Here is a 22,830-nt window from a genome sequence, read left to right on the forward strand (position 1 = left end):
CTTAATAAAAAAAAGCATTTGGCTAAATAATCAGCACATTCAACCTCAGTTCACAAACCAACACACACTTTCCTTTCATTCTTTTTTTTTTTTTTGAAAATCTGTTTATTAGCATAGTAATCAGAGCAAACACATACAGATGTGAACGTAGCAATAATCAGGATGTTACTTGCATCTGCTTGCCCAGAATGTATAGGTACATAGTATTTCTGATTTTGTTTTTTCCATAACCGATTTAATATAACAAACCCATATTGTTCCAAAACCCTTCCTCCACCCTCAGGAATCCCTCCCGACACTCCTTTAGCATGCGTACAATCATAGGATTTACATCTGATTCACCCATGTCACCGTGTAATGCATTAAAGTCTATACACACAGTCAAAAAATTAACAATAAGGGGAGGTAGAGTATAGAGACAGGATTCTCACTCCACGGGCACTGATAATTAAACAAGAAGAATCCTACTCAGAGTGCATGGGAGACACTCAGTGTTGTGTAAAATACCCCTCACACACCAACAGGCCCCTTGGTGTCATGCTTCATCATCGGGGTCTTCGCATCCCGCTAGAGGGATGCGGCGTGCTACGACCAGCGACTACGCGGGAGCACTATCAAGGTTGACTATGTGTGGTGTGTGTTAGGTGCAAATGATGGGGTATTAGAAAGTATGAGTGGGGGATGTAGTGAGGATTAAAAAGTACCTGGCCAGTGGGTTCTTTGAAAAAACTTTATTCGAGACCCCTGGCTGATACTATTAAAAAAGAGTGCAAGGTGAGGTCAGTGGTCTTTATTATGGACACTACCTCTGGTGTGCGTCGACATGTTTCGGAACTCGGTGTTCCTTCTTCAGGACGGGTGCACAACTTCCCAACCCTACTCACGTGTTTTTAAGAAAAAATGTATTTCTCTTAAATTGTAAAAAGTGAATATATTTACAGTGAAAAAAGGCTATTATGTGCCTACAGCGGTTTTCTTGGGATCATGCAGTTGCATGTCCTAAAAAGGAAAAGAAAAAAGGATAAGTTTGGTTTCCATATGGAAATGGCTCAGACAGGTGCAGTCACCTGGAGCCCCAAACGGTTAAATAAACCTGTGAAGAGAAAAACACACACATAACACATAAATGACACACTGTCAGATTGTAATGGTTCTGAAAATCATACTCATTGTGACTGTCTTGTCCTGCCTCATGAGCATATCCAGAACGTCAGGGTAGGTAGGTGGATTTCTAATCTGTGTGGGTAAAGGGTTGATTTCAGTATTTTTACTCACTCATCGGGTTCATGCCTGGTAAATCTCCCAAGGATCTCTCTATTTCATACTCACAGAATCCGCCTCGGTCGGCCTCCTTCTACCACCCTGTGGTGCTCCGCTGGTAATGCTCAGCATTCAGGGTTGTGGTATATAAGGGCCTCCGGGTGTTCTGTGATTCGTTAATTGACGGATGTGGTGTGCAGACCAAATAAGGAACATCCGCCTAAGCGCCTATCATAATCATGGACCTGTTAGTGGAGTACCGTGTGTTGATCTGAGCATGTGGATTCTGGTAGTGACTGTGGGGCCTCTAGGGCGCATGCGTGTATGTCATAGATGTTACGGTTTAGTCGCTATTTCTAGGCGCATGGGTAGATGGAGTGCGCTGAGGTATACTGCCATTATAAATACTATGGGTATAATTAGGTGTTATATCGCACTCAGGCTAGCTTGTGTGATGGGGCTGTAAGTAAATTACATAGATTTGTTGAAAGGAGAGGGTAATACCCAGGCTTGGCCCTAATAGTTACAGATTGATGAGAATAGAGACACACACTGTAGTTAAAAGAAGCCAGCGGCTGTTTTCATAATGGAAGACGAACACGGCCTCACCTTTGCGGAGGATGAAATCGACAAAATTCTATCAGACTCCAATCTTTTTGAAGGCTTAAGCAACCAAGACACTGGCCCGAATACTAATGATTGGAATGAACTGCTGAATTTAAGACGCAGCCAGATTAAAGCAGCCCTTCACGGTTTGTTTATGACCGAGTACCTCCGCAATAAAATGGCACCACCGGGTCTAATAGTAAAAAACGAACCACTAATCTTTCAAAATGACTTGATATTCAAAAAGGAGTGGTCGTTAATATCCTGGCACTGCTCAAGAGACTGGTTGGTCCTAATAGTAAAAACTGTGGCCAGAATAACTCAGGAACTGAAAATCGAAATAAATAAGATAGAGGTCCAGCTCAATACATACATTTCTCCAGAAGAGTTAAAAACCAGACTGGATGAATTGAATCAGCAGATGACAGATTTTGAGTTCACTTTGAAACAGAGCAAAACGAACAAACTGGCCAAGGATGTAGCAAAATTCCCTCCTGAAAACGCGTATCAGTATACGAAAGCTGATTATGTATCCAAGAGCACCTACAGTGATGCGGACAGCGATGTCTCCGACAACGGCTCCTCAGGATCTAACTCAAGTGGGAATAAAGGATCCAGACAACAACGAGGAGGTTGGAGACAACGGAGACAACAATTCCCTAGACAAAGGGGATGGAGGGGTTACCAACCACAAACCCAATATCCTCAGTACTTAGGCCCTCCACAATTCAACCCCTTCCAATTTGGACCACCGCCAGGAGTACTGAGTTACCCACAATGGAACCAGGAATATAACGAAGGTTACTATGGTCAACAACAGCCCTATGGAGGCCAACAACAGCCTTTTTTAGGCACGCGCCAGACTACACGAGGGAGAAACCGGAAAGGCAACACCGTGGCTTGGCAGGACCAGGACCAGCCCAACGCCCGGACAACCAGGAGCATGACCGGATGCCTCCCCAACCAGCCATCGACAAGCAAGAAAGGAACCTAGTAGTTCTAGTAGTTAATCTAACACCGTTGAGACTAACAACGACGCAAGAAAACATATTGAACAAAGGACTAGGTTTTGTACCGACTCACAAACCAGACATATTCAAACTCAACATGGAATTACAGGAGTTCTTTCGGAAACTGAAGCTACAAGCTTTCTTTAAAGACAAACCACCACCAGAGGACAAAACAGATACCGGCTTGAAGTTGAAATCAACCTTCACTCCACCGGACTCTGCTATACCAGTAGAAATCCTAACTTTCGAAAAAGCTGTCATTACTGAGGTCAACCAACTTAACACCAAAGAAAGGAACACCTTCCACAACACCAGCGGGGATGAACATCAAGCCCTGAGGGAACTAACAAACAGTGACCTAGTCGTAAAGCCAGGAGACAAGGGGGGTGCTATCGTACTACAAACCCTTGAGGCCTATGACACTGAATGTAGACGTTTACTATCCGACGAACGCAAATACAAAATCCTACAAGATGACCCAACTGAAAGACTACGTATCAGGATTGGGGGAATGGTGGAGGAAGGTCTAGCCCATGACTGGCTGAGTAAAAAAGAGGCAGACTTCTTACAACAATCATCACCACGGATACCGTACTTTTACTGCATCCCTAAAATCCACAAAGACATCAATAACCCACCAGGGAGACCCATTGTCTCCGGGATCGGGTCCATCCTGGAACCCTTGTCAAAGTTTGCGGACGCATTTCTCCGTCCCTTGGTACAATCCACCAGTACTTACCTAAAAGACACCAAGGCAGTACTACAACTACTGGAAGAAAAAACATTTGACCCATCGAAACAGCTCCTACTGAGCCTTGACGTAGAGAGCTTATACACCAGCCTCCCTCATGATGAGACTTTACAAATCATAGAGGAAGTTCTGTTTGGGTGTAGATGGAAATACCAAACCCCGAGAAATCTGGTCCTAGAATGCATCTCCATGGCCTTGCAAGAAAACTTCTTCCAATACGACCAGATCCTATATTTACAGACCTATGGCACAAGTATGGGAAGCACATTTGCTCCGAGCCTGGCCGGTCTGTATGTGTACCACCTGGAACATAACAGAATCCTAAACACAGGCAACCCATATCACTCCCAGATCAATACCTGGAAAAGGTATATAGACGATATTTTCATTATTTGGGATGGTGATCTGGAGAGTGCTTCCAATTTTGTGGCATGGCTGAACAACCAGAATAGATATCTGAAATTCACGAGCACCATATCCAACACATCAATGGTCTTCTTGGATCTAAGCATATACACGGAGGATGGCAGACTGAAGAGCAAAACCCATTTTAAACCGACCTCCAGGAATTGCTTATTGCGGTATGACAGTTTTCACCCCAGACATCTCAGGGATAACTTACCATATGGACAATTCCTGCGTCTCAGGAGAAACTGCACGGAAGTGAACGAATTCAACAAACAGGCTAAGGATCTTAAGACAAAGCTCATACAGAGACAATACCCTATCAGAACCATTGACAAGGCAATGAAAAGGGCTAGGAACAACCACAGGGAGGCACTCCTTGAAGATAACCCTCAGGATAAGGAAGTGATATAAAGACCAATATGTGTCACAACCTACACAACTATGTCCAACGAAGTATCGAAAGTGATCAACAAACATTGGAGGATACTCAACTGCAGCCAATTGGACTTTGAAAAACCATTGTATGCACACCGCAGGGGCAGAAACATCAAAGACATACTGGTACACACAAGACCTCGCCAGACTCCAACAGGCAGACAACCCACCATAGGAGTACAAGGACATTTCCCCTGTGGAGACTGCAGTAGTTGCCACCTAACTCGCAAAAGCAAGACCATAAATTTCAGGAATGGTACATCATGGGAACAACGACAATTCTCTAATTGTAACACAAAAAACGTTATCTATATGATAACATGCCCATGTGGCCTTGAGTACATAGGTATGACCTCCCGACCCGCCAAGGTGAGAATAGGAGAACATAAAAGCAATATACGCTGCAGAAAAACAACCACAAAGATGGCTTCTCACTTCCTGGAACAACAACACTGCGTCAATGATCTGCACTGGACTGTTATTGAACGTATGCCATCTGAAACAGGCCTCTTACAAAAAGAACAACGTTGGGTATTTCGTTTGGGAACCCACATCGAAGGCCTAAATGATGATATCCCTTGGGGCCATCTATCTGCATAAAACTAGTACCAAAAAATCCGTGAGGGATATAAAATTGGTGTACGAATCTGTATTTTGAGCAAAAAGGGTTCTCATCAATCTGTAACTATTAGGGCCAAGCCTGGGTATTACCCTCTCCTTTCAACAAATCTATGTAATTTACTTACAGCCCCATCACACAAGCTAGCCTGAGTGCGATATAACACCTAATTATACCCATAGTATTTATAATGGCAGTATACCTCAGCTCACTCCATCTACCCATGCGCCGAGAAATAGCGACTAAACCGTAACATCTATGACATACACGCATGCGCCCTAGAGGCCCCACAGTCACTACCAGACTCCACATGCTCAGATCAACACACGGTACTCCACTAACAGGTCCATGATTATGATAGGCGCTTAGGCGGATGTTCCTTATTTGGTCTGCACACCACATCCGTCAATTAACGAATCACAGAACACCCCGAGGCCCTTATATACCACAACCCTAAATGCTGAGCATTACCAGCGGAGCACCACAGGGTGGTAGAAGGAGGCCGACCGAGGCGGATTCTGTGAGTATGAAATAGAGAGATCCTTGGGAGATTTACCAGGCATGAACCCGATGAGTGAGTAAAAATACTGAAAGCAACCCTTTACCCACACAGATTAGAAATCCACCTACCTACCCTGACGTTCTGGATATGCTCATGAGGCAGGACAAGACAGTCACAATGAGTATGATTTTCAGAACCATTACAATCTGACAGTGTGTCATTTATGTGTTATGTGTGTGTTTTTCTCTTCACAGGTTTATTTAACCGTTTGGGGCTCCAGGTGACTGCACCTGTCTGAGCCATTTCCATATGGAAACCAAACTTATCCTTTTTTCTTTTCCTTTTTAGGACATGCAACTGCATGATCCCAAGAAAACCGCTGTAGGCACATAATAGCCTTTTTTCACTGTAAATATATTCACTTTTTACAATTTAAGAGAAATAAATGTTTTCTTAAAAACACGTGAGTAGGGTTGGGAAGTTGTGCACCCGTCCTGAAGAAGGAACACCGAGTTCCGAAACATGTCGACGCACACCAGAGGTAGTGTCCATAATAAAGACCTCTGACCTCACCTTGCACTCTTTTTTAATAGTATCAGCCAGGGGTCTCGAATAAAGTTTTTTCAAAGAACCCACTGGCCAGGTACTTTTTAATCCTCACTACATCCCCCACTCACACTTTCTAATACCCCATCATTTGCACCTAACACACACCACACATAGTCAACCTTGATAGTGCTCCCGCGTAGTCGCTGGTCGTAGCACGCCGCATCCCTCTAGCGGGATGCGAAGACCCCGATGATGAAGCATGACACCAAGGGGCCTGTTGGTGTGTGAGGGGTATTTTATACACACAGTCAGGCAGGGGTAGAGTCAATGATAGTACGGGGTTTCTTGTACCATCTCTCAGTGCACCACAGTTCATGACGGTACATAAAATGTCAAGGAAGGTTGGACGTGTTCATCACATGTGCAACGAGTCATTTGTGTCCCCATCATCCCCAGTTTCGAACATTCCCACAATGGCAAACCAATCCAGTGAAATCAGTGTTTTCCTGAGGCCTCTGCGTTCCTCTCGCTGTAGTGCTTCGCCCTCCGCCTTGCCCCACCGTATTACCTCCGCTTTCCATAGATCAGGGTCAGGCGGCCTAGATGACTTCCACCTCATCGTGATTGCTCGTTTCGCTAGCAATAGGGCCATGTCAGTAAAACGTGTTGCTACGCTTCTTGTACGTGCCGATGGTCCCAGCCCTAAGAATGTATATTCTGGAGTGAGTGGTTGGGGCAGGGTGCCAGTTCCCTCAAGCATGTCACTGATAGTGGTCCAGTAGTAACCCAGTTATTAGTATTTTCCATCTGCATCCTTTGCATACTCGGCAAGAAAGGGCTCACTGATAATGAATATGAATTGAAATGCTTTTTTAACATAATTCATTCCTTCTTAATTTTATTCAGGTTGTCCATTAACTGATATTTAATACTTTTCTATTCGTTCTCTTTTTTGGTCTGTTTCAAATGTGTTTTGTATCTGTTTATTGATGGTTGTTCTTTTCCTCATTCCTAAACAGTTTTCTTGTTTAAAAACTTTGAATTGATCGATTACTTTTTTATTTTAATGTGTCTTTTATGATTTGTCAAAAATCGAAATAAAGACTTGAAACCTGAACCTGAACCTGAACCCAGTTTGGAGCATTGCCATAGCATGTGTATTAGTGATGCGTCGTCAGTGTCGCACCGGGGGCACACGCAGTCTGTATCAGGGAACATCATGTGTATGCGGTGTGGGGTCAGGTAGGCTCTATGTAGCAGCATCAGCTGAATAAACTTAAACTTGGGGTTCCTAGCTACCTTCTTGGGAAACTGGAGGACACGCTCCCATTCTTTGTCTCTCAGTGGTCTCCCAATATCTCCTTCCCATTTCGCCCTGAGAGGCGACAGAGGGATCGCCCTCCCTGTTTTGATGCTAGCAGTGAGCCATTTAGTCAGGTGGCCGCCCGTCCCCGTGAGGTATTGCATCGTTATCAAGGGGTTTATATGTGGCTCCCACCCCTCCGGTGCCCACTTATGTGTTACATAATGGCGAAGGCCAGCATGCAGAAGGAATGAGCCCCCAGGAACACCATGTGTGGCTCTGAAGTCTTCGAAGGACAGTAGGCGCCCCTCAGCAAACAGGTCACCTACATGTGACACTCCAGCGTCATGCCAGGACATAAGTTTGTTCGCCGTGAGTGTTCCTGATTCTAGTGGGATACCTAAAAGCAGAATCGTAGGGGCATAAGATGTCATGGGGGACGTGTACTTCAATGCCTTCTGCCAGTATGACACTGCAAGGCGGAGAAGCGGTGGGGCATCTCCCAGCAAATCCGATCGGGGTAAAAGCAGTGTGTGTATTCCCCCTTTGGCATGATCATCCTCCGTCATGTTGATCTCGTGAAGGTTGCGACCTGCTACCCAGTAGGCCAGCCATTGCAGCTGGCACGCGTAGTTGTAAGCCCTAAATCCGGCAGTCCCATACCTCCGGATCCAGAGGGGAGCTGTAGTTTAGCGAGGCCTATGCGCCTGCGCCCAGGCCCCCACACAAGTTCCGTGAGTAGTGTGTCAAGAGTTTTAAAGGTCGCTGCAGGGATCAGGAATGGTAGGTTGGTGAAGTAGTAAATGAGGCGGGGAAGCATCACCATTTTAGAGATGGCCACTCTGCCGGCTACCGAAAGGGGCAGTGATAGCCAGAATTGAATTTGCGATTTCAGTGCTCTTACGGCCCTCCCAAGATTGCCATCTGTCATCATTTCAGCTTCCCTGTAGATGTGTATCCCGAGGTATCGGAAAGTGGTGCCCGCCATCTGAAATTCGTGCGGGGCGAAGGGTAGGGGAGTGGACAAGCCCGCATCCCTAAAGGTGAATCCGTAAGACTTAGGTTCGCTTATGGTGAGACCTGATATCGACTTGAAGTCCTCAAATATTTGAGGTATAGGGTCCAGGTTGCCCCGCAGGTCATGAAGATATAAAATGATATCATCAGCGTAAGCGGACACAACGTGTACCGTCCCGTGCCTCTGAATACCACAGCGGGGGGCTGCCGTCCTACGTTTACAGAGCAGTGGTTCGAGGGCCAGGATAAATAGGAGCGGGGAGAGTGGGCAACCCTGTCGGGTGCCCCTCGCTATAGCTATGGGTCCTGAAATGTGCCTGGAGGTACGCACCCTAGCCATGGGGCGGGTGTATAGCAGTTTGACCCAGGCAATATATTCAGGTGGTATACCGAATTTCAAGAGCGTGGCGAACATGTAATCTCATCTAAGGGAATCGAACGCTTGTTTCAGATCCAGCGAGATGCAGCCCTCTGAGCCCGCGTCCGTCTGGTTTCCGAGCATCAGCTGGGCCAATCGCCTAAGATTCATGGCCGAGCTGCGGCCCGGCACAAATCCACATTGGTCGGGATGGATCAGCTGTGGTATGTATTGCGCTAGTCTCGTCGCCAGTACCTTGCTCAGAATCTTGTAATCGGTGTTGAGGAGGGACAAGGGTCTGTAATCGACCAGCTGCATCCCGTCTTTGCCTGGTTTTAAGAGGGATGTGATTAATGCCTGCATGGATGACTGTGGTAGGGAGGCAGTCCGTAATGCTTCTAAGTAGATAGTGTGTAAGCGTGGGGCTAGGAGATCAAGGAACGTTGCATAGAATTCGGCTGGTAGACCATCCGTTCCAGGGGCTTTGCTCTTCGGGAGAGCTCGTATTGCCTGCCTAATCTCTGCTATCGTAATGTTGCGCTTCAGGTCTTTGCATTGCCTGACAGTGAGTTGGGGTAGGTCCAAATCCCTCATGAAGTCCTCAAAGGCGGCCTCCGAGAGGGGTCGGGGGGGGGCTGTACAGTGTGGTGTACTAGTCTTTGAACGCAGTATTGATCCCTACTTGGGTTGAGGTCATCTTCCCTGTTTGATCCAGTATTTCCAAAATCGGGTGGCAGACCGGGGAGTCACGTATAAGACGGGCCAGTAGGGGGCCAGCTCTATCTGCTTGCGTATGCTGCCTATTAGTGTATTCTCTATAGTCTAATAGCCTCAGGTCTTCTAGTAGCTCTGCATGTTTTATGTGAGCGTCCTGCAGCGGTGTGAAGTGTGCATTCGTGCCTGCGGCTTCACTCTCCAGCGACGATAGTGTACCCTCCACCTCCTTCAGATTACCAATTACCTCCCGCCTCCTGCCCACCCGAGTGGCCATCGCTTCCCCCCTGAGATAGACTTTGAAAGTGTCCCATTCTATCTGACGGGTACTGGCTGTGTTTGTGTTCGTGGTAAAGTAGGCTTCAATAGTGTCAGACAGGGATGACCGGAAGACCGTGTCCTCAAGTAGATCCGTGGGTAGTCTCCAAGTCGGGATGGGGGTCAGCAGTCTGCCCCACTGCCAAGTGAGCTCCACAGGGTTGTGGTCTGACAGGGTTTTTCCCATGTGTTGGGTCTGAACAATTGAATCTGTTAGGGAGCGGGAGCAGAATATATGGTCGATGCTGGTGAGGTGGGGAAAAAAAGGTATATTCCCTGTCTTGTGAATGCGTGCTGCGCCATGCGTCATATCCCACCCCTCAGCCCATTGTGTCAGAGCGTTCGCCTGTTTCCTGCTTTCAGTGGCCTGCAGTGGGGGGTGTGACCTATCCAGTGCAATATCAAGAACAGCATTGAAATCCCCCCCCCCAATTATCCAGCGATGATCGGCCCAATCTGCAAGGATCCCGTTGACAGTCATCAAAAACTACGACTGACCTGTATTCGGTGAATACACACAACCAAGTACGATGGCATCCCCGTCCAATAAACCCCTTATAAACACATATCGACCCTCCTTATCACTTGTCTGCTCTAACATCTTGAAGGGAACAGAGTTGCGAAGCCAAATAGCCGCCCCCCTAGAGAACGCAGAATAGGAGGTAGCGAAGAGCTGCCCTCTCCATTTTTTGCGTAATTTCACATTTTCGGCACTGTTCAAGTGTGTCTCTTGTAGGCAAGCTATCTGTATCCCTCTGCGGTTGAGTTGGGCTAGAATTCTGTGGCGTTTGTGAACCGAGCCCATGCCCCGCACATTCTAGGTGCACAATTGGTAAACATTAAGAGGCCCCATGACCAACCGTGCGGTGCAGTAGAGCGGAGCACATGGGTGACCATGCCAGATCTGTCTTGCTACAAGGGAGGAGTGTCTTGCAAACATGTAACCCCTTAACAATAAGGTCCCCAGGCCAACGGGCTCGGAAGCCGAACCAAGGTGCCCAACGTGGGCACAAGTCTGTTAGTTCCATGTGCATACGGGGGGTAGCAGACCACCGGTGCCTGTCTCTTAATGGCCTGCGATGGCATGGTAGCCCTCCACAAAGTGGGCCCACGTGCAACCCACCGTATATGAAGAAGGAGATCAGTTATACGTTACCACCCGGAGAGGATCAAGCGTGCTGCCGATCAGAACTCTGCTGCTATCTGGGCTGTGATCTTAGGGAACAGTTGCAGGCTGTCCACCGATCCGGATACCTCAGTGTGGGTGTCGGTGGTAATGCAAATGCTACTTACCAGTATGCATCTGTTCTTGGCATGTAGGGCTGCTGACATTCATATCTGTGCATAGATCGCCGCCTAGTGTTGGGTCCGGATGATTGCACATTGTTGTCCTGGAAGAGTCTTCGCAGTATCACGAGATAGGTGGCTCCTCCCCTGGACTACAGTGCGCATGGGCATCGCCTCCATCCCCAGATTGTTTTTAGCCATTGGCAGAGATGGAGTGAAGTATGTGAGTGATGCCCATGCTAAGAGCATATAAATATATGTAAACGAATACTGCAGCTGCCACAGGCGCCGGGGAGGAGGGTGGGCGATATGAATGTCAGCAGCCCTACATGCCAAGAACAGATGCATACTGGTAAGTAGCATTTGCAGTTCGAGGCATGTGGGCTGCTGAATTCATATCTGTGCATAGAATACATAGCAGTCCCTCCATTAGCGGCGGCCGCCCGTGCCAGCTGCAGCAGTTTGAAAAAGTGTTTTGAGAACAGCCTGTCCAACAGCTGCCTGCTGTTTAGAGTGCACGTCTACACAGTAATGTTTAGTGAAAGTATGTGTGGTAGAACATGTGGTTGCACTACAAATATCTTCTAAGGGAATGTTACCTAGGAAAGCCATAGAGGCCCCCAACTTTCTGGTGGAGTGGGCTCTTGGTGGAATTGTGAGAGTGCGTTTAGCTTTAGCGTAACAGATCTGAATGCATTTCACGATCCACCTAGCGATCCCAGCTTTGGAGCTTCAGTTTCTGACTTGGAAGGTCAAGCAACCTTCCAAGTCAGAAACTGAAGCTCACAAGAGTGCAGTGGCTCAAAGGGAGGACCCATCAGCCTTGTAAGAACCACATTGAGGTTCCATTCCGGAGCTGGTGGTGTCCGTGGTGGAATGACTCTTTTGAGTCCTTCCAGAAAAGCCTTGATAGCAGGGACCTTAAAAAGTGATAGGTGTTGCCTATTCTGGAGGTATGCTGCCATTGCAGACAAGTGAATGCGGATGGAAGAATACGCCAAATTGCATTGGTACAGGTGAAACAGGTAACAAATGATGTTCTGAATGGAAGCATCTAGCGGGTCAATATCGTGGTTTACACAGTAAATGACCCCACTTTTGGAAGTACGGTTGGAGTACTGATGGATGTATCTCCCACTCGTGCATTTGGTGGCTGTGCCTGCTGAGCAGGTCCGCCATCTGGTTGTCTTTGCCCGGGAGATGCTCCGCCATGAGGAAGATGTTCCTCTGAATGGCCCACTTCCACATGCTCTGAGCCAGATGAGACAGCTGCGGAGAGTGTGTGCCCCCCTGTTTCTGAATGTAGTACATGGCCGTCATGTTGTCCGTCCGGATCAACACGACCTTGTTGCACAGATGTACTTTGAATGCCTTCAAGGCCATGAAGATTGCCATCAGTTCCAAAACGTTGATGTGCATCTTCCTCTGCTGTAGTGTCCATAGTCCCTGCACCGTGTAATGGAGTACATGCGCTCCCCATCCCTGGAGAGAAGCGTCCGTTGTCAGGAAAATCTGTGGCACAGGCTCCTGGAACGGTCGGCCCTTGCAAAGGTTTTGTGGATTCCACCAATGCAGAGAGTTGTACGCCCGACCGCTCACCAACACTAGGTCTGTCAGTTGCCCATGAGCCTGAGTCCACTGACGTGCCAGGCACTCCTGAAGCGGACGCATATGTAGTCTCGCGTGCGGGACGATGGAGATGCAGGAGGCCATCATGCCTATCAACTGCATGAACACCTTCGCTGGAAGCGAGTGCTGAGGTCTGAATCGTTGGATCAGCGTTTGGATACTGGCGATTCTCAATGAGTTTGGCTGCGCAGTGGCTGCCAGAGTGTTTATTGTCGCGCCCAGATACTGCCGTATATGGGCGGGTTGGAGATGGGATTTTGGATAGTTCAGCGAGAATCCCAGATCGTGCAGGAGATGAATGGTGCGGGACACGTGGTCGGCGCACTGCTGTTCTGACTTTGCCTGAATGAGCCAGTCGTCCAGATAGGGGTAGACGTGGACGTTTTGGCGTCGTAGATGTGCTGCCACAGTCGCCAGACACTTTGTAAAGACTCTTGGCGCTGTGGTGACCCCGAAAGGCAGAACCCTGAATTGGTAGTGCTGGTCCTGAATCGTGAATCTGAGATACTTCCTGTGGGAAGGATGCAGGGGGATATGAAAGTATGCATCCTTGAGATCCAGCGTAGCCAGGAAGTCCCCCTGTTGAAGCAGAGGGAGGACCTGCTGCAACGTGAGCATATGGAAGTGCTCCGATAGAATGTACCAGTTGAGGGGCCTGAGGTCCAGGATGGGCCTGAGGGATCCGTCCTTTTTGGGGATCAGAAAGTAAAGAGAGTAAACTCCTGTTCCCCTTTCCGGCAGTGGAACGAGCTCTATTGCCCCTTTTTGCAGCATGACTTGAACTTCCTGCTGCAACAAGTGCAAGTGCTCGCCGGACATAGGACGGTTTCTTGGAGGTATGTTTGGTGGAGTGGAAGTAAGTTCTAGACAGTAACCGTACTGGATAAGAGATTTGACCCACCTGTCCGTGGTGATGGATTTCCACGCGGGCAGGAACTGCTGGAGTCTCCACCCGACCGGTGTTGTGTGGTCGGGGGGCAGTGACAAGGCGTCACTGTTTGTTGGTGGAGGAGGACCTGGAGCTGTTGTTTCCACGTCCCCTGCCTTTAACGTTGTTGCCCCTGTAACCACCTCTACCTTTGTTGGTGTACGAGGTTTGGGTGTTGCTCTTATAGTACTGTGTGGATTGCGATGCCTGACCCCTTGAGGTGCCTCTGTTATTGGAGCGGCGAAAGGAACCACCCCGAAACTGCTGAGACTGGAGGGCCCCCATAGACTTAGCAGTGTCCGTGTCTTTCTTCATTTTTTCAAGTGTCGCATCCACCTCGGGGCCAAACAGGTGGTCAGGATTGACTGTCTGGTTTAAGATGGTTGTCTGTATATCAGGTTTGAAGCCTGATATTCTCAGCCAAGCATGCCTCCTCAGCAACACGCTAGTATTGATTGCCCTGGAGGCGGTATCGGCCACGTCCAGCGCACATTTGATGGAAGCGTTGGTGATCAGCTTCCCCTCCTGAATGAGCATTTCACCTGCCTCCTTGAACTGATCAGGCAAGTGCAGCAGAAGTGTTTCTAGGGTGTCGTAATGTGCCCTATCGTAGCGTGCAAGTAGGGCCTGCGTGTTTGAAATGCGCCAAATATTAGCTGCCTGCGCAGCAATTCGTTTCCCTGAGGCTTCAAATATTTTTGACTCTTTGTCTGGGGGAGGAGCGTCACCCGTGGTTTGCGAGTTCGCCCGCTCACGTGCGTTGGATACCACCAAAGAGTCCAGCGGCAAGTGCCCCTTGATGTAGGTTGGATCCGAGGGCGCTGCTTTGTATTTTTTGTCAATGCGAGGATTGATGACTCGCGCCCGAGTGGGCTCCCTGAAAACCTCAGGCGCGTGCTTCAGCACTCCCTTAAGCATAGGCAATGTCTTGACTGACTTTTCAGCCACTGAGAAAGTGTCAAACAAAAAATCGACATCCACAGGATCTGAATGTAGGTCCACATCATGATTAGCTGCAGCTCTCTCAATCAAAGCGTTGAAGGCTGTAGAGTCCTCTGTTGGAGAAGTCTTTGCTGCAAAAAGCTGCGGTTCATGACCCGACTGGGGGTCCTCAGGGTCGCCTCCGGCAGACCAGGGTTCATGTACCTCCTCTGGATCCGAGTAGGCTGGGTAGTTGTACTCGTCCTCTTCATCTCCGTCACCTTCTCCAGCGTTAGAATGCGTCGGTGAAAGTTCCAAATTATGTGGAGATGCAGGCTCTACAGGGGCAGAAGTACCCGCAGAGTCCTTCTTGTTTTTGAGTGGAATACGATAATGCTCCAACACCGGCTCCGTGGTGATCTTTCTTTTGAGGAGAGAGAGCTTCCCGGTGTTGGCGTCGATAACCACCTCTCGACGCTCCTCATCAGCGAGTGGCTGTAGCCGAGGCTTCGGCCCCACCGATGACGCCTTGGGCGTCGACACCACCTTCAAAGGCACCCCGGCCCCGTGCTTCGGAGCGAAAGCCTTCGGCGTCGTCTTCGGCGGCAGCGTGAAGCGGATAGGCGTTTGCACCTTTGCCGGCTTTGGAGTATGCTTCGGCACCACATCCTTCGGTTCGGGAGCCACGGCGTCCTTCCGAATCCGCTGCAGGGACTCCAAGACCTTTTTTGTTAAGGCCGGTGACGGCTGGACCGACTCGAGCGATTTCCCCGAGTCCGGTGTTGGGTCGGCGGAAGGCACGGTCTTCGGAGCCGACACATCACCATCCTTGGCCTTGACGGCCGGAGTCGACGCAGCCTGAGCTTCGGCGCCGTCCTGACGCTTCTTTGGAGCCTTCTTCGGGTCATCGACCTCGACCACCTTCGGCGCCGACGCGGCCGCGTCGGTCGTCTTCGCCTTCGACACCGGGTTCTTCGGGTCGGCCATCTTGGCGCGGCTCTTGCTGTCGGCCATTTTGAATTTCTTGGACGCTGAGGCCTCTGGGGCCTTCTGTCCCACCAGTGCTACTTTCACTTTCGGTTTCGAAACCGTTGGTGTGGACCCCGATGGTTTCACTTTCGTTTTCTTCAACGGGAGTGGCACATCTGAAATGTCCGTGGCCGGGCCCGTAGGCGAGGCCGTGGGACGATTAGCGAGGTCTTGGGTAAGGCCCGAAGGCGATCCCTCGACCTGGGCCGTATAGTTGGGGTTGACCCCTGAGTCAGTTTGAGGATGCTCCTCCTCTGAGCTATCCTCCACGGTGGCAATGGCCCCATCGTCGTCCCCTACCTCACAGACGACTTCATCAAACTCCTCGTCTCCCGCGTCGTAGTTTTCTTCCTCCGACGCCGGAAACTCGAGTCCGAAACTTGAAAGACATTGTCGTCTCCAACGTCTTCTTCGAAGATGTTGTCTGGCGGGGGCGCTGATAACTGGGCCTGGAGTCGAGCGGCCCGACGAAGCTTGAGAGTCTTCTTACACCGGAACTTCGAGCAGGCCATACACCTGGCCTCATCATGGTCCGGCGACAGACATTTGTTGCACACTGGGTGCACGTCGAGGTGTGAATACTTGGAGGTGCACACTGGGCACCTCTTAAACGGAGTTCGTTCCATGTCTGGAGCGTCGTGTAGGCCCGTCCGCGCCGACAGCACGCGGAAGGGCAGCAAGAGTTCGAAGCTGAAAAGAAGTTAAACCCGAACGAAGAACGATACCGACGCCCAGCCTAAAGACCTTTTGGTCTCAAGTTAGAAAAGTTAACAACTATCGATTCCGACAGAGGGAACCGAAACACATCCGAACCCAATGCGGAAAAAAACAATCTGGGGATGGAGGCGATGCCCATGCGCACTGTAGTCCAGGGGAGGAGCCACCTATCTCATGATACTTCGAAGACTCTTCCAGGACAACAATGTGCAATCATCCGGACCCAACACTAGGCGGCGATCTATGCACAGATATGAATTCAGCAGCCCACATGCCTCGAACCGGTGATCCTGTCTCTGCTTGCTCCCGCGTCGTGTGCGGCTAGCGCCTCCTCACACTTTCCTTTCATTCAAGGAAGGTATAGGGATGAGACGGCATCAATGTCCCCATTCTTCTATATCCTACCTGGAAGCATGGTACTATTTTCTAGACTTGGCTAGGTTAGCACCCTATTACGAGTGGTACTTGGTTCTGGCACAAAATGATCAAGCAGGTCATTAAAGAAATATTTTTGAATGGCTTATAACTTTGGCCACGTATGGCTAATTCACATGAAACCTTCCAAAAAAAAATATGTTCATGTCTGTATATCTTGGAGCATCAGGAGCAGACCGGCCATGGCAGGAGGTGAGGGATTAGGAGGCGGGCGAAGAGAAAGCTGGCGTGGCATTTTGCACTACAATGCCAATAAAAATTCAAAATGCATGCTTAGTAAAGCACGCCAAGTAGGGCGCCGGGCACCATGTGAAACCAAACAATGCCATGTGTTCAGGGGTCCGGGGCCAGAGAAGGGTTATGTTGACTAAAAGGGGTGTGGATGAAGCCCTAACACTGTTCTTACCCACTTGAAAAGGTCATATGGCTTTCCCAGCAATTTCTGGGAACATGGAACGTAAATGTGCACACAGAGATTGATCAGTCGCAAAGTCAAAGCCCAGTATGCATGGAAAAGACCGTGCCCAATGACTCTTGCCATATGTGCCTAGATCCAGGTCTTGTGGGAACAAGGATGTTAAAAATATAACTGACTACGTCAAGTTGTTATGTTTTTAAGAACTGTAAAGCAAGCACTTGCCCACAATCTATGACGGCATCAACTCAACCTGTGAACATGCATGCTTTCAACTGTTTTTTTTGTGCTTAGCTTGGATTTTTATTACTGTATGAAAAGCATACACTACAGCATTGTTATGTATGGCTTCCACTGAAAGACGGCGTGACTGCCACATTCCAAATGAGATAATTTTTTTATTCCTTTATTTTCAGAAGTTTACAACTCAAACAAGAAGCAAATTGTGGTATCCTGTCAGTAGTGAGGCACACACATGTAACACAAATTAGCACAACCCAATGTTATATCTAACAGGTCTTTCATATTGCAGCACAACATAATGAGCAATTGTCATTGAGCACCTTGATGTACTTGGTGTAGTTGTTCTCTACCCTACCGGTGTGGGATGTATGAATTCCCTATGTAGGGGCAGCCCCTGTTCTACTATCTTCGTGCTCGTCAAGCAAAGTCACTAGTGGAATCAGTCCGCAATTGGTGTGTGGTCTTGCGGTAGAATATCATCTTCAATCTCCGTCTGTTCCTGTCCCCTGGTTGTGATGTGTGTCGGGTACAGTCCCCAGAGGTTTTTAGGTCGGCTCCTGGGAGGTAATAGTTCACTAAAATTCTTGTCTGTGTGCTACAATAAAGCATATCACGTGACCGCTGTGTCATAATGGGGGTAGGGCCGCGTAGCCAATGGATAGCAATGTTACTTTACACGAGCAGCAGACCCAAATCTACCAGTCAGCGCTTCCCTCGAAATTTTTTGGGAATAACCCAACAGGGCCAGGGCTGGATCCGGGGCAAGGTCTATTTCTAGTATTTTCGCTAGCTCCGTAAAAATAAATTCACAAAATTTGTATATTCTTGGACAAGTCCAGGCAAGGTGCATGAAATCTGCTGTTGGCTCCGGACATCTATCGCTGGCCGACGTATCCCATAGTCCATATCTATATAATCACACCGGAGTATAGTATGCCCTATTGAGGTACTTGAAATGGATCAGTCTGTGCCTACCTTTTAGCGTAATACGGCGTGTACTGGTGTAGCAAAATGCCTACACTGAATCATCTATCGGCTGTTGCAAGTCTCGCTGCCAATCTAGCCGGGCCTTCGAGTATTGGTTGGCCTTATGCGACATGGTCATCTAATAAATAATGGAAACCATCTTGCACAGTGATTATGCCTTAATGACATACGTGAGTTCCGCAACCTCTGGTGGCTCTAAGAGGTCGTCACCCAGTACATCCTGCAGAGCGTGCCTGGTTCTGTGATACTGGAAGTGCTGTAGCAGAGTGTCAGGAGGCTCCCACTGCACCAAGTCTCCCCATTGCTTGGCGGCTCCGTTATGAAAAAGATCACCAACCTTTTGCAGTTGTAAAGAGTTTAAGGCGCATATCACCCCTAGGTCTCTGCAGGGAGGCAACCAACAAACCCATTTGAGTGGCATCGCTGGGGAATATAACAGGGCTCCCGCCTGTAGCCGTAGCAAAAAGTGCCATGCATGCCGCATAGCATTAATCAAGTGAAGTATCTGTCCTGCGATCTGGGTCTTCCATCAGTAAGGCTAGGAGTGGCAGCGGTTCCGCCACTATCGCCTCCAGTCGGAGGTAAGGCGATTCCGGTGGGTCGTGTATCCAATAATAGGCATGCGCGCACTGCGCAACCTATTATTTAGTATAAATTTAAATCTGGGACTCCCAGGCCCCCCATGTGATATGGCAAGGTCAATGTCTGCCACTTCATCCTAGCGTGCTTGCCCGTCCAGGCTAATTTTATTAGTAGCGTTGTGCCCTGACTAAAGAAAGATGTAGGTAATACCATAGGGATATTCATAAACAGAAATAAAAACCGGGGCAATACCACCATCATCATTAACGCGACTCTATCCAGCAGTGACAGCGGCAACTTAATCCACGTCTCCATGTCTTCTTCCAACCTACTGACCGCTACATCATAATTTTTTCTAAAGACAACCTCAGAGTCAGGGTGGAACCGGATCCCCAAGTACCGTATGGAGTCCGTGGACCACTACAAGGGGTACTCCAAGTCGTGCAGACTACGACCGACTTTGGCCAGTTAACTCGTAACCCAGATAAGGCTCCAAAGCGTACCACCTACCGTAAGACCGAAGAGAGATTATTTTCTGTGTTGCGGACATACAGTAAGGTGTCATCAGCATATGTTGACACTATCAATTCTAGTTTTGACAGTCTAACACCATTGTGGCTATGGTATTCTCTGATGGCGCAGGCCAGTGGCTCTGCCACCAGGGCGTAGAGTAGTGGGAACAGTGGGTATCCCTGCCGCGTCCCACAAGAAATGTTAAAGGGTGCCGACACCAGGTTACTGACTCGAACTCAGGCAATTATACTGCACCCCAATCAGTTGCAGAAATACTGGACCCAGGCCCATCCTAGTTAAAATTTGGCGCAGGAAAGGCCACTCGACCCAGTCGAAGGCCTTCTCCATGTACAAAAAAACCGCAACCGCCTTAGTATCCTGTCTGGTATGCTGTAGAGCTCCAAATACAGTACGCAAATTATACGTGAGGTTCCTATCTGGAATAAACCCAGCCTGTCAGGGGCCACTAGTACTTGCGCTAGGTGAGCAACCCGATTAGCAAGTATTTTCGCAAACATTTTTGTATCAAAGTTGAGCAAGGAGAGAGGACGATAGGACCCGCACTCCTGCGGTGGCTTCCCGGGTTTAGGTATAGCTACTATCACTGCCTCTCTAAGTGTGGGCGGCATTTCGCCCGTTTGGCACATGTCATCAAAGAGTGCTGACAGATGCGGCATATGTATATCCAGAAATGCTCTATAAAAAGACACAGTGAGACCATCTGTCCCAGGAGCACTTCCTGCTCGCATGCCAGTCAGGACCAGGACTATCTCGTCCCTTTCCATTGGTCTCATCAGGAATTCCCGATGTGTATTCGTAAGGAAAGGCAATTTATTAGAAGATCGATACTCCTCTATTTCCTCATCGGTCCCGAAGAGCGCCTAGTATACAATTCTTTGTAGTAACTTCGAAAGCGTTCCACAATGTCTGTCTCCTCTGTCAGCACCTCCCCTTCCGCTTATTTGAGTTCCGTGACTAGGACTTTGCTTCGACATCTCTACAGCTGTGCTGCTCCCGGTCTTTCCCCCTCCCCATACGCACGTGCCGTGGCATATTTTCCCAGGTGCTTAAGTACAGTGTCTGCAGCATCCTGGTATTCCTTCAAAGAAGACTTAATTTCAGCAACCACGGCGTCATTCGCCTTCAACAGCGGAAGATGCTCCAGGTCTCCCAATTTCTTCTCCAGGTCGGCCAGGCATCTGTAAATGTCCTGCAGAACTGCTGAGTGCTTAGCCATGGCTATACCCCGGATAGAAGCCTTGAAGGCTTCCCATATCACCTGGAAGCTGTTGACCGAACCTACATTAGTCACAAAGAACGTCTCAATGGCTTCTGGGAGTTCAACCTTGAAGGCAGAGCCTAACAGTGAATACAGGGGGAATCGCCATGTAAAGGGCGGGATACCTTTCCTGGGGGTGGTAATCGTTAACAGCGGGGAATGATCAGACAATGTACGGAGTAATACCTTGCATTCACGGACCTCTTCATAAAGTGGAGTAGATGCCATCCAATAATCTATCCTGGTGTGGAGATTGTGATAAGCAGAAAAATGCGTGAACCCCCCTAACCCCCCCCCTCTTTGCCCGGGGTTCTCAAACGCCATCCATCACGCAGGTCTAAACAAAGCATTACGCCTTCCAGCACCTTAGCTGCCGGAGTGGGGCGTCTTCCCCCCCGATCTGTCGATTTCCGGATCTCTGACCAAATTAAGATCCTCACCCCAGAGGAATTGGCTATGCATGTATTTAACAGCAGCGTTCGCCAGGACTTCGAAGAAATCCGGGCAATCATAGTTTGGGCCATAAATATTTACAATGATCAAGTCCTGTCCCCTCCCCTGAAATGTGGATATGATGTATCTGCCATCTCTATCTGTGTCCGAATATACGCAGGGTTGGTCCATGTGAATACCCCCCCTGGCATGTGTGGTAAAACCTGAGGCGTGTATATTGTCCTGTACACCTCTGCTACGTAGAAGGGGGCTGTCTATGGGAAGATGTGTCTCCGGCAATAAGGCCACGTCTATAGCATGATTGTGCAGGTAGTCTAACACCTTACGAAGTTTCCTGTGATCATTCAAGCCCCTAACATTCCAAGCCTCTACCGACTGGTTTGTTCGGTTGGTACTATGTGTCCCCATCCCACTCATTTGAACTCAAATCACAATTCGATGTGTGCTTTCCGCTGTACTCATCGGCATCTTGTATGTGTGTGTAAATAACTACCCTCGAGAAGAACATCCATTTGCTTCAAAATCCCACTCACCCCCCTCCCACAGCTGACCTCCACCAACATGGCCAAAATAATTCCCCATTGCCCTCCCGCGCCTCCCCCCACCCATCCCATCCCATCCCTCGAAAACAAAGAACATTCCCAGATGCGCTTCACACGTGGGCAGAGGTTGCTCATCTAGTATGGCGTACTCTCCGGCCCCCACGGAGCCGCTCTCTAGTTACCGTCTCCTGCAGTTCTTGCAACTGCCTGTTATATAGTGTTCCCCCCTCCCGCTCCCCTTACGTTGATCAAGTTCCAAAGTCCTGGGCACCATGCATTGCCTCTTCATGGCATAGGGTCCGCCGGGCGATGAGCCCCTGTTCCAGACCAATGTGCTCCATAGTTATATAGCGCTGTAGCCCAGTCAGCATCTCCAGTAGTGCACAACAATGTGCGTTTCTCCCAAAACTGGATGTTATATAGACTTAATGAATCTTCCCCCTCCACCCTCCTACCAAACTCCAGACCCCTCCCCCTCTGGGTCTCTTACAACTAATCCAACTTTGTCTCAGGGCAAATGCCATACTTATCACACTCTGTCCCCAGTCTTAGTTCAATCCTGCTCCTCCAGCTGCCGGTCCGGGCTCGGTCGTTGTTCTCTCAACCAGTCTTTCAGCGCCTTCTGTAGGGCCTTCGGGTCCGGGAAGATGTGGGATCTGCCCTGCCGGCCAAACACCCAGCTTGGCAGGGTACAGCATAGCGTAGTCCACTCCCAGCTCTCGCAGTTGTTTTTTCATCAGAATAAACTGTTGGCGCGCCTCCAGAACACGTATTGTAAAATCCAGGAACTGAGAGATCACAGAGCCTTCATACCCTAGAGCCTGTTACTCCCTGGCTAACTCCAGTGCAATGTCTTGGTCTCAATAGTTGAGTAACTTTGCTATAATTGGGCGGGGCGGCACCCCCGGGGGCGGCCGAGGCCCCAGAGAGTGGTGCGCTCTTCCAACCACAAACATATTGGTGAACGCGTCTTCTCCCAGCTAGGTTTTCAACAGCTTTTCTATGAATTGCTCCATATTA

At 49.0% G+C, this 22,830-nt stretch overlaps 1 protein-coding gene across 10 annotated transcripts in view; it reads right to left on the bottom strand.

The window, feature by feature from the left end:
- The window catches only part of LOC147718545 (phosphatidylinositol-binding clathrin assembly protein-like), an 882,838-nt gene that overhangs the window by 417,790 nt on the left and 442,218 nt on the right, over positions 1-22,830 (bottom strand). The gene's annotated exons all lie outside the window — the stretch shown is intronic.

Source organism: Lissotriton vulgaris, chromosome 4_1 (genome assembly GCF_964263255.1).
Source record: "Lissotriton vulgaris chromosome 4_1, aLisVul1.2, whole genome shotgun sequence".
Classification (NCBI taxonomy): Eukaryota; Metazoa; Chordata; class Amphibia; order Caudata; family Salamandridae; genus Lissotriton; species Lissotriton vulgaris.